Genomic DNA, 23,547 nt, shown 5'->3' with positions numbered 1-23,547 from the left:
AGTGTCATTTTTTTGGAACATTAGTGGTCTGCTTTTTAGGGTGTGTGATACTGTTTTCTTATCCTTCCTAGCACACCATGACATTGTGGAACTCACTGAGACCTGGCATGATCATACTTCTCTTGAAGATGATTTACCTGAGTATGTGCGTTATAGTGTTCCAGCAGTGAAACTATCCAATGCAGGAAGACTATCAGGCGGCATTCTAGTGTTAGTTAGAAGGAGTATACAGAAGTCATAAGGTTACACAAATGTACTGAGAATGTAATGTTTATAGTGTTTGATAAAGCTAATCTCTGTTCAAATAAGGATGCACTTATGGCTTGTGTGTACATACACCCAGAAAGTTCTCCATGGTATAACAACAAGCCCACAAAGTGTGGAATACGTATTTTACTAGAACCATAACTTGACATAATTCAAGAGCTTGGCAATGTAGATGTACTACTAGGTGGTGATTTTAATGCAAGAACAGGTATAGAGTTGGATTACATTCTGCATGATATTTCCAGTCATGTTGGTTTAGACCATTGCTCATATATACTCGATACCCGTAATATGTCGCGACATTCGCGCGACATGGTGATAAAGAAATACGGGTGTTCATTGCTGCAGCTCTGTATGTACTTCAATCTCATTATCATGAATGGAAGATGTGGTTCAGATGCAGGTGTTGGTGATTATACTTTTGTTTCAGCAGTGGGTACAAGTGTCATTGACTATATTATCACTTCAAGTTCTTTATTCCCATTGTGTCACGAATTCGATGTCGTTACGAGGTCTGAGTCTGATGATTTACCTGTACGATGTACGTTTCAGTCACGTGGCATACACGTCCCTCAACTCGAGGATGGTAACGCAACACAGGATGTACGTGGCGAAGGTGGCGTTAAGTTTAGATTTAGGGCCTGTTCGATTATTGCGAAACTGGTTTTGGTTTCTGAAACTGGTTTCTCCTGTTACAAACGAGTGTCCAGTTTCGGATACATGGTTTCAAAGTGAAACTAGTTTCTAGTTTTAATTATAAACGGTTGGATGATTTCACCATCCGGTTTCAAAATTGATACCAAAAAATGCCTCAGCTACTATATGTGTGGAACGAATTGGATGACAGCATTGCCGAAGGCAATATTTTTTTTTATCAGTGAATTAACAAATAATATAGAGATGAGATGATTTTGGGGGTAAATATTTGCGTTGACGTAATTACTGTTAAAAGTAATTGTATGTATGCAAGTTACATTCAATAGTCATGTTCAATAGATTGGGGCTTTAAATAATATTTTCCCAGTTCTCAGTTGGTTTTTATCATTATTTTGGTAACAGAAACTGCTGCTCTATTTTGCCACGAAGGTCAGCTGAACTTCGTTTCCGCCATGTTTGTTGTGAGAGAACGCAAAACCGAAACTGCGAAACCTGCCTCGGAAATGGTTTCGAAGTTTCAGAACCCAGGGGAGGTAGGCATTTTAACGATGTAGCATCGCTACGGAAGCATGTGCGTGCCAGAACTAAGTTAAGTACAACTGTACTGTAAAAATTTTAAAAAAGAAATCACCACGGCTGTGTAAAAGATAAATTACTTACGTATCTGAATAACTCAAAATTCTTCTGGAACACCTTGTGCAGGCTTTCTTCAATTATATCCCTAACATAACAACTGACTCGTGGTATACACATTTCTAAAACATATTTCAGCATACAGATACATTTAATGTCGAATTACATTCTCTTGTTCATGATATTGAAGAAAAGATAGATCAAGACAGCCCTAGCATACCTGACGCTCTTATTACAAGAAATGAGATCTGTGCAGCGATTACTGAACTAATATCATCTAAGAGTGCTGGGCCTGATCATATCATTGCAGAATTTTTAAAGTCCTCACATGATATTTTAATTCTCTATATTCAGTTGCTATTCAATGTTGTGTTTGATGGAGCATATTTTCTAGAATCGTAGTGTATGGGTCTCATTGTACCTATACATAAGAAAAGGGACACTAGTGTAATTAACAATTACAGAGGCATGTCAATTACAAGTATTTTCAGCAAGCTGTACATACACATTCTGAATAATTAGACTATCATGTTGGTGCTCTTGCTATGAAATAATTGCTGAATCGCAAGCGGGTTTTCGCCAAGGTTACTCTTACTATTGATAACAGTTTTATCCTACAGTCCGTTATTGAGCGCTATATCTCACAGAAGAGAGTGAGTGAGTGAGTTTAGTTTTACGCTGCACTCAGCAATATTCCAACTATGTGGCGGCTGTCTGTAAATAATCGAGTCTGGACCAGACAATTCAGGGATCAACATCATGAACATCGATCTACGCAATTGGGATACGATGACATGTGTCAACCCAGTCAACGAGCCTGACCATCCGATCCCGTTAATCGCCTTTTACGACAAGCATGGGTTGCTGAAGATCAATTCTAAACCGGATCTTCACGGGTCTCAAAACGACAAGGGTGTATCCTAAGCCCTCTTCTTTTTCTCATTCTTATCAATGAACGAGCATGAATGGAGCATGAATGAAGCATGTTGCGTACCAGGAATTTAGCTTCATCCTGAGCTTGTACACCTATTTCTTTTTTTATTTGCTGATGATGTTGTGTTTATCTCTGATACAGTGTTTGATCTACAGAAAAGACTTGATGTCTTGAAGATATTTTGAGAATTGTTTGACGGTAAATATGGAAAAAACCCAAACATAATAGTTTTCAAAAAAGGTGGAAGACGGTCGAAGTATGGAAAATGGTAATGGTTAACAAATAGAATGTGTTTCCTGGTACATATATCTAGGTATTTTATTCAGTAGGTCATTAGTATGGACCAAGCACATAGAAAATGTATGTTTGCAGGCTAAGCCAGTTTTATTTGGTATTTCTAGATGTCAATGCTTAAGCCATTACCTTTTGACCTGTTCCTTAAGATTTTCGACACCAAAGTTTGTTCAATTGTATTATACGGTGCAGAAATATGGGAACTCAATTGTTGTCAACGAAATAGTTGTACATGTAGCAGCTTGTAAAATAATTTCTAGGAATTATATCCTCTGTTTCAGCTCATGCTGTGCGAGGCGAATGTGGAAGATATCCATTGTATATTTATATCATCAAAATATTGGTATAAAATATTAAAAATGTCAAATGAGCGTTATGTAAAGAAATGTTATAATATGCTTGTACAAATGGAAAGTAATGGTTGCAAGAGCTGGGCATCTAAGATAGAGCATACATTAGAAGTCTGTTGAAATGGATTTGTTTGGCAAGTACAGATGGTTCGAAGTAACACGTTATTTTTGAATGAATTTCTAGTTGGATTCACAGTTTCGTATCAACAAGACTGACATTGTGCACTTAAGTAAAAGGCACAAAACCATTTGGATACGCGCTTTTTAAAACAATGTTCGGTGTTGAATCTTATATACAGTCAGTTATATTAAACATAGACGTGCTCTTGATCAGTTTAGATCGGGGTATCATACTACGAAGAGAAACTGGCAGGTATATTGGACAGGCTAGAAATGACAGATTATGTCATATCTGTAAACTGCCTATATGGAAGATGAATATCACTTCTTGCATATTTGTCATAAATATCAAGCATTGCGGCGCCTGTACGTACATCCCTCTGCAATTTTATGAATATTCAACAATCCAAAAATTTAATACGCTTCTGCAATCATCAAATGCAAGCATCTTAAAACATTTATCAACACATATATATCAAACCATGTTACTGAGACAGTGTTCATTATAATATACTTTCTCACTCTTAAATTCTCAATGTGTAATCTTGGCCTTTTGAATATATTACTTTTCTGAAATATACCACCAACGATTGTAAAACAATATCGAGTGAGTGAGTTTAGTTTTACGCTGCATTCCAGCTATATGACAGCAGTCTGTAAATAATGGAGTCTCGGCCAGACAATCCAGTGATCAACAGCATGAGCATTGGTCACTGGAATACGATGACATATTCCAGCTATATGACAGCAGTCTGTAAATAATGGAGTCTCGGCCAGACAATCCAGTGATCAACAGCATGAGCATTGGTCATTGGAATACGATAACATGTGTCAAGCAAGTCAGTGAGCCTGACAATCCGATCCTGTTAGTCGCCTCTTACGACAAGCATGGCAAACCGAAACATGAGTCTCATTAACCAATTCAGACAATCACCTACTTTTCAGCCGATCCGAATTTTCTCGTTTGAAAGTTAAAATAGACATCACAAACAACTATGGTTACACTGAATTCCAATTCTTTGTTACATAAGAAAATGGTATTTACAAATGAATTTTAATTTTAAACTTTAATAACATCGATGTTTAATGACATCGAGGTGTAGGCAGCATGACCTTAACTAAGACGTCACAGACTGCCCCAGTTTGGTGAGGTCGTAAAATGATTCACAATGCATCTGGTTACACCTGTTATGTGTTGTTTGCGCGTATGCAATGTAGTTCTGAAACGCAGAATGTGATTGATAAAATATCAAGTCCGTACCAGACCGCCAAACTCTTCTAGCGGCAGAGCCTCGTTAGTGAGTGCTGCCTCAGCTGCTGAATCCGGGGTTCTGTTACCACAGATTCCAACATTGCTGGGTAACCAACAGAAGATGATGCTGTATTGGTCAGTAACAAGATCATTATATAGTTCAACAATATCGATTAAAAGTGGATGTTTTCATGACATATTTTAACAGCCTGAAGACACGAATGCTTCTCTGAAAGGATTGTATATTGTTTATATTTGAACAGTATATTGCCATATACATGTATACTTTTAATATGGCGGCTAGTTCTGCTTTGAAAATAGAACTGTTAATCTAGAAGATTTGGAAATAATGACAGTTGCACAATCATCCTTAGAGCCATCAGTAAATAAAGATCTGTGTGTATTTTATTTACGTTAACTGATTCAATTCTTGTATATACTGTAATTCGTGTTTTCTGATTTCTTAAATGTGACCAATGTTAGGTCTACCTGTAGCTTTTCCAATTGCCATAGAGGAGATATGTTTTTTTACTTCAATATTAGCTGCAGAAATGAAAGGTTTGATTCTTATTCCTAGTGGTGGAATTAGAGAAGACTTCTCAGTGTACATATCCTCGAAAACGGATTTAAACACAATAGTACGCAGGGTTGGACTTCTTAGAATATTGTTTTGAAATGTACATGTATTGTAAATATGATTTGATACAGTGGTGTTTTAAAGATGACTCGTCGGCTTCGACGTTAAGACTATCAACCGGAGAAATTAGAAAAGATCCAAGAAAAGGTCTTATACTTTGATGATGTACAGATTCAAGAAGTATCTGCGTTCGCCAAGAAGTGTGTTTACTGTCTTTAAAAGGACTCCGTGCTTTAGCATTTAAAATCTTGAATTTATTCGAATTGTAGTACGGCGAGGGAAATAATGCTCAGCATTTTCCCTTATCTTCTTGTTTTCATTGAACCATGGATCTCGTATGTGTGGAACTGTAACATACTTAGGGATACACTCATCAACTATGTTATTTAGTTCACCAGCGAAACATTTTGCAGCGTTTTATAAAGAGTTACATTTAAATCTGTTACAACACAATACTACATATAAATGCCAGTTAGCTATATTAAATGATGGGGAACATCAGATGGGTTCACAGGTTGTAGTATTGTTGAAAGATGGTCACTTCCACAAAGTTCGTTGCGGACTGACCATTCAAATTCATTCAGTAGGTTCGAGTCTGTAACGGATAAATCAAGAGCTGAATACGTTCCTGCTAAAAGCAGCGTAAAATCATACTCACTCAATCACCCAGGTTCATTTTGTTGTTGCTGTTGTGTGACACAACGACGAAGCTTGTCCCAGTTGCTTTGTCATGCGTGCATGTTGTGCGAGATAATGATCAGATTTTTTATGGGATTGCGATACACGTGACTTATGTAATGTACGACGTCATCCTCATCCAGACTCGCCAGTCCTCATTTATCAACCTCATAAATTCTTATTTTTATTTTATTTTACCAGGGGTTTGAACAATATCTCTGTTATAATTATGCAGCCAACCGTTCCCAATTTAACATTATATTTCCAAGCTGACATTAAGAGACACGATAACACATCAAAGGATTAAAAACATGCCATTTTCTCGGGAAGCAGAAAAATCTCAAACAAAATTAGTATCTTTCCTTGTGTTATATTTAAAATGCCACCAGATATTGTTGATCTTGCTTCGGCCTGACATATACCACTCAGCGTTTACTAAGCATCAATTTTCACGGTACATGGAGACAAGCAAGTCGTTTGCATGAGCTATTGAAAACCTTATGCCCGCTTAAAGTCAAACATGTCGTTTATTATTAGTCAGATTCGTGCATGAAACAGGGTCGACACCATGTCACGCTGTAAACGTTTTTGATGTCAGCCCAAGTGTGTTCAGGAGGGCATGGAATGGACATCAGATGTTTGGATCAGCTATATGAAGGTGGTCGACAGCGTTCAACCACATATACTTATGCCAATAATGGTTGTCACCCCCATCAATGTTTTTAATTGGAGGGATGTGGGGTGGAGGTGTGTGTGGGGTTAGGGGGGGTGGGAGGGGAGACAACCATTATTGGCATGAGTATATATTGAGGAGACTCCAGTGTCTCCTAAACTAGCTAGACAGCTAGATGTCATTTCGTGACGGTCACCAACCTCAGAAATGACCTGCGGTACGCCACTGTCGGTGATGTCTTGTTTTGAGTGCGTAATCGCCTACGTGAACGTTATCTTCAGTCACAGAGGGCTTGCATTCGCATCCCATTAACCTTCAGAGGCAGGCAGTTTTGGATAAAGTCGAAAATCACGTCAATTGGTCAGGTAAGGACTGGGTTCCAGTACTTCCAATAATGAATCGAGACCTCACAGAAAGTCGTACCCGAGTGTGGTGGACACAAAGATTTCAGAAGTCTTACACAGTCGGATATGACAGACATAAATGGGGCTCAACCATGGTTTGGGATGGGATCAGTGGACCTGGGCCAGGGAACTCCATGTCCTACAGCGGGGCACGTTACGCGATACAGGTAATACAGACTGGATATATACGTGATACCTTAATCTGATGCGGTCGGTGCGGAATACGTCGTCGTGCCCCATGACGCACGAGCATGTCATGCGAGGGCCGTTGATGCCTACATAGAGCAGGTGGCCATTGCCTACATGGAGTGACCAGGCTGGTTATCACACCTCAGTCATACCGAACACGTGTGGAAATAGTTGTAGATCGGTTATTGCAATGTCTTCTGGCGACTCCGGGTTAGGATTCATCTTCATGAACCCATGCTTGTAGTGAGAAACGACAAACGGGATCAGATGGTCAGTCTCGCTGACTTGGTTGACGCATGTCATCGAATCCCAATTGTGTAGAGCGATGCTCATGATGACCCTTAGCAAACTTTGGGTAGTATACTCACTGTTATATGACTGACTGACTGACTGAGTTAAGTTTTACGCCGCTTTTAGCAATATTCCATCAATATCACGGCGGGGGACACCAGAAATGGGCTTCACACATTGTACCCATGTGGGGAACTCTTATATGAAACAAAGAGCTCTCTGCGCAGTGTTTGCACTATCATGTAAGTGCTTGGATACAAATATCCTGCCAATTTTCCATTAACTCAAATCGACCATCGGATCATCGCGAACACAGTCTCTTGGTTGAGACGGAGCTTTTGGCTCCCAGACAGAACGGAACAGTCAGATGTTTATTGTTTTACCTTGTCAGATCGACAATGCGGGCTATCACGAAGTTGTCTTCCTTGAAGTGTCAATGAGATTGTGACGTAGCCACCATCCTTGCACCTCGATGACAGATGCAGTTGTGTTGACACTACGTTGTAGATCGATGTTGGGAAGCCCTTCGCTAAACTGATACTACCTGTTAGTACAAGGTATGTGTAGCTTGTTTTGCTGAAAGACTGTGTACAAGCTGACAAGAAGGACTTCATATGAACCAAGGAGTGAAGGATATCCTTGATAGTACAGTGAATACCGCCATGGATTAAACATGTTTATATTTCATAGTCTGGATTGGTAAACGAGCAAACATTGATTATATAACAAATAACAAATTACAACCGGTAAATCATAGAAACATGTTCATGTTGAATATATGTACACATGAGGTGAGGTGAAATGGAGTTTAACGTCGTACTTTAAGAATATGTCGCTCATATTACGACGTGCATGCGTGTGTATGTGTGGCTGCATTTACTAGCCCAGACTTAAGTTGATTTTATAGTGCCAGCTCACTGAGATACCATGCCGCATTTAAGCATGAATACCCCACTCAGACACATTATACTGACTCCGAGCCGACCAGTCCTTGTTGTACCCATTAATGCCGAGCACCAGACAGGGACTAACAAGTACCATACTTACCAACAATTTGTTTTGGTATGACGCGGTGGGGGATCGAACCCGCGACTTCCTGCTCTCCGGGTTGACGCTCTAACCACTACACCACGGAGACGGTTATATATACACATGAACTTAAAACTAATCTGTAATGGTAACCTCGAGCTAGTGATGTATGAGTTATTGAATGCAGTATCTCTGTTTCATTTTGCCATCTTACTTTCGTTACACCATTATTATAATAGTATTTGTGGTTCCCTGTGATGAATAAGTGCAATTTGACCATGGTCAGTGGAGGTTTGCTAGCAACCGGCCTAAACTATATGTCCAGCCCCATGTTGACCAACATTAACTAAGACTCAACCCGTGAAGATCTGGGTAGAATAAGCCTTCAGCAACCCATGCTTGTCGTAAGAGGTGACTAACGGGATCGGGTGGTCAGGCTTGCAGACTTGGTTGACACATGTCATCGGTTCCCAGTTGTGCAGATCGATGCTCGTGCTGTTGATCACTGGATCGTCTGGTCCAGACTCGATTATTTACAGACCGCCGCCATATAGCTGGAATATTGCTGAGTGCGGCGTAAAACTAAACTCAATCACTCAGACTCTATATTTCCTAGATGATGCCGTGTGAGGCCTACATGTATAGTACAACACAAATACATCAAACATTGTAGTTTGTTATACAAGCGCAAGGTTTGTATTATGGACATTAAACATTTTTGTTGCATACATTGCCAGATTTTCATAATTAGTAATATCATGGCTGGACAGTAATTGGATGATTTTTCGCTAAGATGGATACTTATGGCAATATAGTGTATATACTTACCTCGTAGATGTGTGTATAATGGGCACATTAATAAGGTATGGTATTCGTATTCAAGACCATCCCCACAAAACGGGCACATTGCATCGAGTATCGTATTTGAAACAGACTGTCTATATGATGAAATTTTTAATTCGGAGGTAGAAAGTAGTAAAAAAGCGACGCAATTTAGATGATTTGATTTGGTTTAACTATGGCTCCATTTGGAGGGAAATCTTGAAGGTATAGTCAAATGTTAACATTGAAAATACATGCACACGAGCAGACCGGCCTTGCATCCATACATCGTTCGTTCTTTATATAAACATGCTAAATGACCAACATAAACTGAATACATTACCATCTTGGTGGTATATTTGCTGCCAGTAGACTGGAAAACTCCACAATCATTGATATATAACGAATGTTATAAATACCACCTTGGTGGTATATTGGTTGCAAGGTGAGAGAAAATCCATTATTGGCATGAGTATATAATATAGTACATTGCTTGTGAAATATTTGTCGCCTTTTAAAATATGTATTATTTGAGAGGAAGATGTGTTTATCTGCCTTAAAGGCCTGACTTCGCTGGTATCGTTCATGGTCGTGTTTCGGGTACGTGTTCATACTGTGGCTACATATCTTTTACGAGCGCTTCAATATATTTAGCCGTATTGCGCGCCTTTGAGAAATATGTCGCCCCTCAAACGAAGTTTGTACTAACATTATTATTATTTTTTATTTATATATATTTATATAGCGCCAATATCCAGATCACCTACTCAAAGGCGCTTTGTTTTTCCCTCGATCATTGGATGTCAGTCTCAAACGGCACAATGTATTATCAATCTCAACTCCCTGGGGACCATACAACTCTTGCAGCCACTAGGCGCATCGAGTTAATGTGGCTCTCCCATCCTCATAAGGTACCCATTCACAGCTGGGTGGACTGGGACACGTAGTCACAGTACTTTGTTTACTGCACATTACTGTACCCGCAACTAGGTGTTTGCACGTATTCATGTGGCCACCATCTGGTCATATACCAACGGATTCGTGGGTTCTTTTAAGTGCACAGGGTTGTGTTCTGCACACTAGGGGTTGTGACAACACTGAAAAAGTCTGCACACAAGTTGACTCCAAGGTTTTTACACCCGGTCACAGGGGGGCTCGATCCCGTCACCTCAAGCTCTCTGGATCTCTAGCCTGGCGCCTTAGCCAGCTCGCCCAACTCGCCCAGCTCGCCCAGCTCGCCCATCACTCTATTATCGAGTACGTGACGATGGCAATAAGGGATCCGATTCTCACAGTTGCATAAACATGTTATCAATAGTTCATCTTAACGTTGTGGAGTGTATTTCAAATCTACATTAAATCTGAACTGAAAATCCACGACCGTGGTCCCCGGCATTCGAAAAAGGTATACATGGATGATACAAATACGAAATACTTTATTTAAAACTAATATATGCAATCATAAACATTTAAGCATGTTATAGAAAGATTTTCATAATAATTTTACAAAACTCTTTTTTCAACACTACATTCTCACAGGATGGTTAAATTTATATTAATAAAATGCGACACAAAATGATTTGGTCTGAACTGTTGGGTTCCTTCCCACAGAGAAGTGGTTGTTCGTCACGAAGCAAATGTTCTAGAAAGTCTTTTCTTGCATTTGTCTAATACATACTCTACACCTAATAAACCCGACAAGTGACAATGAGGGTTGATAGAGTTATCGTACTTGGATGTCAAAAGGTCAAGGCAACCGTACCTGTTATTATAGTCCACCATTGTTCGATGTATAGTCGTTAAGCTACCCATCCCAACTAATGCTACTGAAAGCGATTGCTAGACTCCACACATGGATGAACATGCATGTGTATTATGTAGAAGAGCTCCAGATAAGATTTAGCTCATGAGGGGGGCCTCAAGCCTGTTCTTGACAATGTATGCACATAGCAACATATCACAATATGCCGGTTCAAAATTGAACATGGATAACTTACCATGCTAATAACAAGTGTCTGTGTTATTACATATACATTACATATACTATTTGAATATTTATTACCCACGTGGTCAACGTATGGGTAATTGCATACTAATCTCGTACGTCACACAAGTGTCGTATCGCGTTGACCTATGTCGTAACAACTTGACCTGAGATTCTAACGATTTGATTGGATAACCGATGACCTCTCAGTTAGGTCACGTTGTGACGGAACTACTTGTTTATTCATAAAAAACACGTGAATTCATTCATTCTACAACTTAAATGCATTGTGGGAATGTAAACATTGCGAACGTTGCCGTGTCGCTCTTTAATTGTGAGTCGAACTGAGACATTATATCCGTCGAAAAACATAAACGCGATATTTCCACCAGTGATGTTAGCCGAGTGAAGCAGTTGCAAACCAAGAAACGGGGGTGCTACGGAGGAGACTGTACGATGACAACTGACATGCATCGTGACGTCGGTTACCAAGGGGACAGACGAGAATGGCGTAGTGACGTCATTACAGTGTGACGTCATGTAAAAGTGTACCAGGGGCGGATACAGCTTTTTGAGAAAGGGGGTTGCACACTATTGGGATAAGGAGGGGTGCACACTTCATTTTTACCCGAGTTTCAATGGTCATGTAACAAACTTTCTGCACAAAAAGGGGGGTGCGCACCCCTGCACCCCCCCCCACCCCCCCTCTGGATCCGCCTATGTGTACGTCAGAACAAAATTCTTCCCCAACCTCTTTATGAAACCGGTTTCGGTTTGAAACCACAACAAGACCAAAACTACGCTATTTTGTCAATTTAATGCATGTAAGACGTGGGTAATAAACAAAATTCCACACTCGGTCTCATTACATACGAATTATACGAAACTCGTGACCTTCCTATGGTTTCCGACCTCGCTTTCGCTCGGTCAGATACCATAGGAAGGACATTCGTTTCGTTTAATTCGTATGTAATGAGACCTCGTGTAGTATTATCTATATCTGCAATGTTAAATATTTAATTCAATAACAACTTAATTTTACTTTTATTGCAGAATTTATTGCGCGTTAAAGGGGCACTGATTCAGGGCGATTAATGTTTCGCGCCAACAATCTATTTACGTCAGGTGGTCAGTCCCTGCTCCCTCGACCGTGACGGACACGGGGGGCTCGGTAGCTGTCCACCTTGGCAGAATTTCTTCAACCTAAACAACGGGACAATAAGAACGTTGAATGTCCATCGGTTGCCGTTATTTGGAAATATACCCGGTAGTTTTTGTTTGATTGTAGTATACCCGCAGTCCCGGCATTTTTCAGCTTTTCTGATGCGTGCATGGTATGATGACTGATCCAATTTGATCCTATTTCTGCGTTTATTACCTCAGTATTTAATCATGTCTTGCAACGATGAGATGTCGGTTGACCTATGATATTAAAAACATACATTTGTTTTATTTGAATCCGTAAATTAAATCAACCCCACTACCCCTACCATGCCATTGCTAGAATAATCTGAAAATTTACTTAGGTAAATAGGTATATACATTTTTCAACATTAGTACACAGCAAATGCTTATACGTATTTCTCATGCAACAATGAAGTTCCGTTCGTATCCTCAAAACAGTGTCAACCCTTAGTTTTTTAGGAAATTAAATTTGCATGCAATACAGCAATTACTACCCCCTTGTTGTAACCCAAGTTGTAAACCTACAACTGTTTATTTGTCATCATTCACTTGATGGTCAGTTAATGAATTTATAACAGGTATCATTTGTGGAAGCACCACTCAGATTACCCGACAAAGGTTTCCATTTAGCATTTCTCGTGTCTGGAGTAAAACTCAACATTATGAATTAACTTTAAGGGGTGTATGTTTTATTGTAGACAAGACATACAGAGATTTAAGTGATCTGTAAAGCTAGTTGTTACATAAGCTTCTCCTTTGTTCCCTGTGAAACTGTGGTATTGGCTAAGTGTGGGTTCATCCCCAGAAGAAGCAGTGTAAAGTTCAATGGACTATGTTACCGAATACTGGCTTGAGAGAGATTGCAAATGAACATGGCACCATGTCAAGACCACTGGTGCCAGGAGGTAAGGTGAAATTGGGTTTAACGTCGCGCTGGAGAATATTTCGCTCATATGACGACGTGCATGCGTGTGTATGTGTAGGTGCGGCTGCTTGTACTAACCCAGACTGAAGCTGGGTTTATAGTGCTAGCCCACTGAGATACCATGCCGCAGTGAAGCATGAATAGCCCACTCAGACACATTGTAGTGACTCCGAGCCGACCAGTCTTTGTTGTACCCATTAATGCCGAGCGCCAGGCAGGGACCAACAAGTACCATATTTTAACGTCTTTTGGTATGACGCGGTCGGGGTTCGAACCCGCGACCTTCCGCTCTTCGGGTTAGAATTGGTCTTCAGTAACCCATGCTTGTCGCAAGAGGCGTCTAACGGGATCTGATAGTCAGGCTCGCTGACTTGGTTGACACATGTCATCCATAGGCGGATCTAGAGATCTAGAGATCTAGAGAGAGAGATCTAGAGAGAGAGAGAGAGAGAGAGAGAGAGATCTAAGAGAGAGAGAGAGAGAGAGAGAGAGAGAGAGAGAGAGAGAGAGTGTGTGTGTGTGTGTGTGTGTATGTGTGTGTGTTTCTTTTGTCCAGATAGTTTGTTAAATGACCATTGAAACTCGGGTGGAAATGAAGTGTGCACCCCCCCCCCCCCCTTTCTCAAAAAGCTGTATCCGCCCCTGTCATCGTATCCCAACTGCGTAGATCGATGCTCAGGCTGTTGATCACTGGATTGTATGGTCCAGACTCGATTATTTACAGACCACAGCTATATAACTAGAATATTGCTGAGTGCGGCGTAAAACAAATAAACAAATAAACAAACAAAAACTCATTGATGGGATGGATATTGTATTGTAACAGGCAGATGTTGTACAGACGCTAACAAATGAATTAACTAACTAGTTAAACTTGAAGAAGAAAGTCATTTAACAACATTACGACTACACGGAAACAGAAAGTGTAAGATGTGAGATAAACCACCCTGATAACGAACTTGTAAGTGACTAATGTAGGTCCCATCGCTAACGGTAACACTCCGAGTCTAATTATCATTAAGCTGATACATAACCTGCAGTTAAATATATCCATAAAATCATAATCCCTATTTGCACTGTTAATCCACTTGTGTATGTCGAGGAAAACAATGGGCATGTGACGGATGTCACGTGACTGACCCGTTTACAAGGCAGGTAGTTTTGCTTAATGTAGGTGTATTATGTCTACGGAGGTGTTACACCTGATCATTACCTGACGGAGTAGGAGGGGCGTATCACAGGTAGGCACCTTGTTGATTTTACGTCATTGGCAATTTGAACATTCGCTTTCTACCTGTTTATGATCAATAACGGGTGGCTTAAACAGATGCCGGTGATGACCGGTCAAGAGTATATTCACCATAGGCGACTACAGGCGTGTACAACTATCACAGGGTCGTGTGATAAGGTATCAGCCATGATCCTAGGCAAGCGTCACATGTACCTGTACGCTATATAGGTTACACGTTACCATGCAGTCACTGATAGTTGTATATCAAATTAGACATTTGTATAGCGCTACATATCCAGAGTCCTGCTCATGTGCGCTTAGTCGAATGCTCGTTTAAAGAGGATGGTTTTGAGACACGATCGGAAACTGTTGATATTTTCCGATTTTCTGACATTTTCAGGTAATCCATTCCAGAGTACAGCACCCGCTCTGCTAAATGTTCTGTCCCCGTATGTTGTAATCTCTAATCACCAAAGACAGATGACAATAACTTATCCCAGGTTTAGCGTTATGGTAGTATGGTCAAACAAGTTGTAATTAATATGTATGATTTTCTGTCAAGGTGATTATAACACCTGTATTGTACTTCCTACCTGCCTGAATATAACTGAACCTCTTTTACAATATTTAGTTGTCACCGAATCATGTTTGGCCGAAAAAAATGATATCCGATGCAATTCCCTATTTTGACATATACCATACGTTCCCGAATTATGTCAGGCGAACAATTGACTAGACTTAGCATGTGTTTATGACGGGTGCCACCGGTTGGGCAGGATACGCTCACCTTTTCGCGAACACCTGGTATCATCACTATTTCATAGTGATTCATAAACACATGCTCTGTCATCGTATCGCATGGTGACAATCACTGGATTGTCTGGTCCAGACTCGATTTGTTTACAAACAACACCATACAGCTGTAATACTGCTGAAACAAATATCTCATGATATTGTCACAATTGTACAATTGACTGTTTTCAGCAATTTCTTATATGAATATGGAAAGGGTTTTGTCGCCTCTATTCAAATGTCAATGATTACTTTCTCTGAATATAAAAAAAATCTACTTCATTTTTTAGTTGTCTTAATATAAGATTCGGGCTAAACGTAGGCAACAGCCGCCACAAGGACGGTCGACACTGACGTATGTCTGTAACAATGGAGTTTCTTTACGTAGACCGTGATTGTTCCGACGTATTTAAGTCGTTTACTTGCATTATTTTTGTGATTGGTGTCGCCTTTGTTGAGAATAATGAGTGCCGTCTCTCTTGGGCTGGAGTTTGGTGATTTTAATCACTCAACAGCTTGCACGTAATAGCTTTATGAGACTCTGAAATACATATTATCGACAATATTCTTGCAACAATGGCGTGGCCTTGAAGCCTTTACAATATGAGAATACAATATTGTTGACACTACTTGAATCTTATATATCTTGGTTTAAACCTATGTTATTTAAGTAGAATATAGATTTAAGTTTAACGAAAAACGGGACGTAATGCCTTATGTGAATACCTCTCCATCGTAAGAAATAGGGAAGGAGAAGGGGTATCTCTGAATGATAAGGGAGCAGATTTTCTGTCAGTTGTTACTAAGTAGTCTTTTCACTTGTTGAGTCGTGAATCTATTAGGTTCGAAATATATATGTGTACATCATATTTCGAGATACTTGACTGACTGACTGAGTTTGGTTTTACGCCGCTTTTAGCAATATTCCAGCAACATCACGGCGGGGGACACCAGAAATGGGCTTCACACATTGTACCCATGTGGGGATTCGAACCCTGGTCTTTGGCGTGACGAGCCAACGCTTTAACCATTAGGCTACCCCACCGCCCCCGAGACACTTGAATTAACAGCAGAGAAATGTTAGCATCACAACAACGTAATCATATATATTTTGGACATACGAGAGGATCTTACGAAGAATGTCCGCCAAATATGTCATTCATATTCCTAAGCCTTCTAGTTACTGCAACCTGCTGAACGCCACATAAGCAATTTTACAGCCATGTCGACGTGGTCTTGAACCTGTGTTTAAAAGAAAGGTAAATTGATCTACCGTGTGTTAGAACGATTTTGTATAAAATTTCATTGTGACGTCATGGTGTATGAATATCGCCACTGTTACATAATTCACCAGGGTGCCGTTCCACTAACCGATCTTAGCCCTACGCCAATCGTAAAACCCTAAAATCCCAATCTTAGAGTGACGTTACGATCGGCTTACCGTTCCAATAACCATTCTAAGATGCCTAGCGGTTAGAACAATCGAAAAAAACAAACATTATCAGACAATAAAGGTATAGTTTTTTGATGACGTAACAATTGAATGACGTTATCCCGTCACTGCGCCATTCTAGTGTGCCCCCTCGTAATCGAACCATTTTACATTACGTCACAATGTAAGCGACGTCACGATGCATGTCAGTTGTCATCGCCTCGTACGGCCTCCTACAGTAAACTACACCGTTTCATCCAGTTTCTTGGTTTGACTCACAAGTTTTCAGCGACACGGTAACGTTCGTAATGTTTACATTCCCACAATGCAATTGTGGAATGTCGCTTGACTACTCAACTTCCTCTGGATGTACTGATCTAAACTTACGCTGGTAGTAGAAATGCAACGTTCATATTGCCCCATATGGTTTACGTTAATGACAGATGTAATTAAAATAATTCAGAGAAGATATTTAATCCGAACGTAAACCGTCATCAAACTGTTATCATTTGTTTTTTTTTCTGGTAACGTTCGTCTTAACGTAGGGGGCAGACACATCAAAAGAACAGCGCGCCAGTTAGCCCTGTGCGAGGATTCTTAATTTAGGTCACCGACACCGTCGTTTGTTTTCTGCCTTAAATTAATCGTAATTATCTTTAGAAAGTATTAAATTTGGCATCTTAGAAAAGAAATACACTTCGCCCTACCACCATGTATAGTGTAATAAAACACACTTTCGCCCTGAACTATTATAACGTTAAAGCACTCGGACGCAAGCGTCCTCGTGCTTTAACTATAATAGTTCAGGGCAAAAGTGTGTTTTATTACACTATACATGGTGGTAGAGCGAAGTGTATTTCTTAAATCTTACTCAAGTCAATCGTAAAGTTAAGATCCAAAGTCTAAGTTGCTCATGACCAACTTAGGATAGCTAAAATCAATCGTAGAGAAACCAAAGTGGTGGCTATCATAGTCTATATGAAGAAGAAGAAGAGCGAGCATTTCACCGTGAGCGTCCCCTAAAATCCCCCCATGAATTTGTATATTTCTGTGATGTAAACAAACACTGCACTGAAGCCTTACAAATGTCAGGCCAGTCTGACCACTGTCGTCATGGGAACACAACCGAGCGAGTCGGTGTAACACATTTGTACAACAATATTGTGCACCTTTATGGGACAGATGTGAAGTGAACAATGTTCTGGGGATTCTAAAGGCAGGCCGCGTGTTATTCAAGACCACTGACAGGTTCTACATACGTTATAGCCTCGGCACGCCTTGTTTATTCTGATTGACAAGGTTCAGGCACATATTAAAAGCTCTGACACAATTAAGTTCAGACTTAAAACCTGTTCTCAGTATATTACTTATAATCTCGGCTGTAAATACTCTCGTGTAAATTATCTGTACATAGCGCTTTGAGCATGCCCCAGGATGTCGAATAGGCGCACTATAAATATGCATTTATTATTATTATATCATGCCTGATACCCAGCGTTCACACGCACTTGCACCTGAAACCAAGGTGCTCACTACCCTAATATTTTGCTCTAGGTTTTTTCTCCACGTTTACACTTGGTTGGACAAAATACCCATGAAGGACCGGGTTAGAATATTGAACTTCAATAACCCATGCTTGTCGTAATAGGCCACTAACGGGATCGGGTGGTCAGGCTCGCTGACTTGGTTGACATATGTCATCGGTTCCCAAATGCGCAGATTGATGCTCATGCTGTTGATCACTGTATTGTCTGGTCCAGACTCGATTATTTATAGCTAAGATACATAGCGTTCACTAACATGAATGCTCATATTAGTGAACGCTATGCATCTTAGCTAGATTATTTACAGACCGCCGCCATATAGCTGGACTATTGCTGAGTGCGGCAAATCTAAACTCACTCACTCACTCAGTTGGTTCGTAAACTACTTCCATCATTTGCTAGACTATGCAAAGGGAGTTAACTCGTGCCTCGCATTCCTCTATCTCTCGCACGAAAGAGTCTCGATCTAAGCTTGGATCGGATCATAAGATCGGGACCGGCTACGGTGGAGTCTACTAATGCCTACAGTGAATAATGCCTACAAGCTTTACAAAGGTGATGGTTAAGAATTTAACTCCGGGATACTTGAAATCGCTAGAACAAAGAAGTGCTTAAAGTGCTTCGGTTCTACAAAAATATTCATAACTAAACTCCGAAATATTGATCAAGTTTCATTCCGCTGAAAGTTTCAACATTACGTATATATATTTATATAAATAAATGCCCATTTATCACAGTGTAAACTTGAAACCGACTTAAGATTATTTGTAGAAGGTTTCGAGCGTTACATGACTTAAACATTTAGAAAATCTTTTAAGTTATGAACAAGATGTTGAATTCTCTGTGTGTTCTTAACTACTAATCTTAATATCATCAGTGCAGATAATATTTGTATAGATTACTGGAAGATTTACCAATTTTGTGTCCATCTGTAACAGCTATGGTAATCTTATTATAAAAACCTGTTAAAACCTGGAAGATTTACCATTTGTAAAATTTGGAACAATGTTATTATTTAGTGTTGAATTTCACTTTTGAAACTTTTGTTGTCAAGTATACAGCAAACCATGATTGTGTAGATAGTATTATTATGAGTTTGTAATCTGGAATTGTTTTAGCATTAGTTTACCAATCCAGTTCACATTTCTTTTGTGAAATACATAAGTTTTAATCATTAACATACAAAAATAAATCATTAATAATTCTCTCAAGACACATTACGTCCCAAGGGTTACCAAAACATGCGGTTCGAGTAATATGTAATGCAACCAAAGAATGTGCTCCATTCTAGCGCGACATTGTGTGATACTCGATTCTGATTGGCTGAGAGCTCATCAAAACCGTTCTTAAATGGCAGTTTAACACCGGTAATTAAAGTTACCGATTCACCGCGTATGAATACAACGAACTCGTTGACCCTATTGTTTGTAAACAAACATGTCGGACATCGGCAATTTCTATCTCGGCAGCATCTTTGGGGGGTTTTTTAAAGTAAAAAGCGAATGGTTTGAAAGAGAATTTCTTGAACCTAATCCCAGTGAAGAAACTACGAAGCTGGAAAATCCGTCAGCAGCGCAAAAGCGTCCGTATATATTCAAACCGGGCCCAGATCTACCTGTGTTGACGTCGACAACACACGTCGGCCCACACGTCCTAACCAGACCGCTTCCGTCCCGGCCGTAATGCCCAGTCCTTTCACTTCCACTGTCCACGTATCCCACATAAAACGTGGCATGTCAGGTATTTTCCAAATTGGGAATAGTACGGTGGTTATCAACAGTTATTAAAAATTTCCGTGAATAAAGTTAGCGGCGACTAAACTTAGCGACCTCACAGTCTAAGTAAACTTAGCCTCAGTATTATTCGTTACCCAGTAGAGGAGTGTAACGAATAGTACTGAGACTAAGTTTACTTAGACTGAGCGACCTCACGGCTTGAATTGGGACGAGTCGATTGTCATACAGTAGGGGAGATCAATAATTCGCTTGAGAAAAATCAAATAATTGTACTTGCTCACAGTATAAACTGTATTTTGTTTTATTTATGTATGCTACTTGTTACAAATACAAGCATACTGGTTCCTGAAATAATGCATTTATGTTGTTGAAAATGTCTCATTTTGTTCATTACACAACCTGTCCCTCAACGGGACGATTCCACGCGTTCGGTTTTTAAATTACATTTAGCGGTCTTAAATCAACGAGAAAGGACAGCAAAATTGAATACAGAGTAGCTTTATCTTCTAATTCAACCACGCTGAGCTTTGGCTTTTCCAAATAATACCTCGTACAATGGCTACGTCATTTAACACAGCAACTGAAACACGATACAGAGTTAGTTAAGACATGGCTCGTGTAAGTACTGTACTAATAGAATCTGATCGCTGTTGTTGCTTTCTTAACTGTTTTCCTTGCGTGATTATATGTGTTGATTCAGCGGATGGCAGTCATGTTGTCTACATTGTTTCATAGTAGGGTTTTGTTCATAAAAATAACTTCTGTAGCAAAACCGTACGAAAAATACAGAAAGTGAACTGAAGTGTTTGACCCCTTGATCCAGTCTTCCCATTTATAACCCTAAGTGCCGTCAATTACAGTCTGGTGTGATGGGTTTTTTCACTCTATGTCACATGAATGTGTGGTTATGCCATTTAGAAAGCGGTCAAATGTAACAAGTGTTATATTTGGGATTACACTATCTCAGTATAGTACAGATTCTGGTACTTTTGTCAAGTACTAGAATCTATACTTAACTGAGAAAATGTAAGTCCAAAATATATCTATTCTGTTATATACGAGTGATTACTTTATACTTTATTTCAAATGAGAAAATTGCTGTACTTTATGGCTATAACTCTGTATCTGACTATAACTATCTATATGACTATCTCAATAACTATTTTTCTTTCTTTCTCCTTGTTCGTTTCTTGCTCCCCATTCGTACTCTTTTCTTCTTTTTCCTCCTTCCCTCCTTCTCACTCCTCTCTACCAGTTTTTTTATGCATGTATATTTTACTTGAATCTCAGATGTCATTGAGAGTTAAGAGCTGCATGAATTTCTCAAGATTCTGACCTTGGCGTTTAAGGCATTTGTTTCGCCCAGCACCAAGTAGGTTCAGAGAATGTGTGAGTGAGTTGGGTTTTACGCCGCTTTTAGCTATATTCCAGCTATATCACGGCAGAGGACACCAGAAATGGGCTTCACACATTGTACCCATGTGGCGAGCGAACGCCCCTCCCCTACCCAACCGCCCCTCCCAAATAGGTTCAGAGTAAATCATTGAAGGCTGCACACGACTCTCAACAGTACTAGTAATCAATTCTGAAGTAGACATCAATTCTTTATTAGTTAAATAGAAAGTAAATCTCACCTAAATATTGACAAACGCGTCACGTAGAAATTTGACCTTTTTATATAGGTAGGGCCTGTACAACCCCAACATGTAAAATCAAAACAATATGTAAAAACTAACGCAATATGTAAAAACGTAACGCAAAACGTAAAAAATAACGAAATATGTAAAAAATTAACGCCAAATGTAAAAAATGTCTTTAACGCAATATGTGAACACCTAACGCAAAATGTAAAAACAAGTTTTAACGCAATTTGTAAAAGATTAACGGAATCTGTAAAATACAACTTTATTGTTGTTTATAAGTCTTGGGGACTGAAATTCATTTTTTTAAGAAACTTTACTTTATTGTTTTTCAAAATGCCTAAGCTATTGCAATATTTCTGTCAAAAGTAACCTCATTTCTAACTTAATTAAAATCTGATCTTTGAAGTCACATAACATCAAAGTAAAGCCAATGCATGTGTAATACACATTGTATAGAGATACGTGATATCATAATCTGTGTTCGACAGTATCCAAGGAAATCATTTTATTCGTCATAGTACTTTTACGTAAATGGTTATATGAGTTGTATTCATTATGTCCTATTCAAGGAAGTTTTACCTTTTGGCCTTTTTTTTATCCAACAACGCGCATGTAGCGTCCGTCCGTCAGTCTGTCCGTCCAAACAACTGGTTTGCGCTATATCTCAAGAAGTGGTTTATTTATTTTTCATGATATCGGGTGTGGTAATTATAACCAAGGTTCAACTTGAAATTCTGTATTTTTTTCTTTTCATTGTTTTTGTTGAGAAGCCAGTTTTGTTTTCAGGTTTGTCCTATTTAGGAGTGAATTAATAGCAAAACATTTTTCTTTATGGAATTAATCTATTAGTTACTATTCTTGGTAGACAGACAAATATTTTTTTTTATAAAAATCTCACCTCAAAATACACAAGTGAAATGCAACAAATCACTTAGATACGTCATTTGTAATTGTTCAACTATTCGGTATGTGTCAGTTTCAGTGAGTAGATATTGAAAACAGGTGTCACCATATTTCTGTACGTAATTATTTGTATTTCATGGCTCGAGTCATTTAACTACATAAATACGATTCATATCGAGATGACCCGTGAAGGTCCGGGTTAGAATATTGACCTTCAGTAACCCATGCTTGTCATAAAAGGCGACTAACGGGATCGGGTGGTCAGGCTCGCTGACTTGGTTGACACGTCATCGGTTCCCAATTGCGCAGATCGATGCTCATGCTGTTGATCACTGTATTGTCTGGTCCAGACTCGATTATTTACAGACCGCCGCCATATAGTTGGAATATTGCTGAGTGCGGCGTAAAACTAAACTCACTTACTCACTCATGTCGAGATTGTGTATAGAGGTGATGGAGCGTGACAAGCCTGTGAACATTCTGTGCGTGTCATACATTGAGCGTTTTAATAACAAAACAATGCCCCCGGTAATATGCAGCTTACAACGCAAGGATAACAATGATACTTGAAAAGCCATTGTGACTAGCACCTGATTTTAACATTCAGTTGAATTGGCGTTTTTAGAGCGCCATACTTGAAAGGCAAGAGCCCAATTATAATCGTTCTATATTGTACATGCTTCTCCATTAAAATCATCATTAACTTGCATACCAGAAGCATAATGATCATATCTGTGGGCCTGTGGCAATGTGTGCTTAAATAACTCACAAACCGATATGAAGCTTAAGATTGGATGATATTATCGTCGGTATGTTCTGCGATTTGTTAAAGCATAATTACAGACAATTCCATAAACGATGGTTACTCAAACACTAAAAACATGCTACTGGTTACTGGGTGTGGATAAAGATTACATTGTCGCATCACTCATGCCGTTAAGC

At 39.5% G+C, this 23,547-nt stretch overlaps 1 protein-coding gene and 1 long non-coding RNA gene across 4 annotated transcripts in view; one reads left to right on the top strand and one right to left on the bottom strand.

Annotated features, from left to right (window-relative positions):
* The window catches only part of LOC124270140 (beta-1,2-xylosyltransferase-like), an 87,252-nt gene that overhangs the window by 33,074 nt on the left and 30,631 nt on the right, over nucleotides 1-23,547 (top strand). Inside the window, exon 1 of one of the 3 annotated variants that reach the window (XM_046705164.1) lies at nucleotides 7,655-7,936. The exons of 1 other annotated variant lie outside the window; for it this stretch is intronic. The gene's annotated coding sequence lies outside the window, so the exon portion shown is untranslated. Of the gene's footprint in view, nucleotides 1-7,654; nucleotides 7,937-14,461; nucleotides 14,566-23,547 lie in introns of those variants that run through there. One more of the 3 variants, XM_046705163.1, reaches the window with a different exon arrangement.
* LOC124270141 lies at nucleotides 1,569-20,573 on the bottom strand. The gene is made up of 3 exons (XR_006896686.1): nucleotides 20,484-20,573; nucleotides 5,162-5,163; nucleotides 1,569-1,579 (listed from the first exon to the last, which is right to left on the bottom strand). It is a non-coding gene; the product is annotated as an uncharacterized LOC124270141 (long non-coding RNA).

Source organism: Haliotis rubra, unplaced genomic scaffold, assembly GCF_003918875.1.
Source record: "Haliotis rubra isolate DU_JTF1 unplaced genomic scaffold, ASM391887v1 Scf15, whole genome shotgun sequence".
Taxonomy (NCBI): domain Eukaryota; kingdom Metazoa; phylum Mollusca; class Gastropoda; order Lepetellida; family Haliotidae; genus Haliotis; species Haliotis rubra.
Note: the sequence above shows the minus strand (reverse complement) of the source record. Positions and strands in the feature narration are given on the sequence as shown.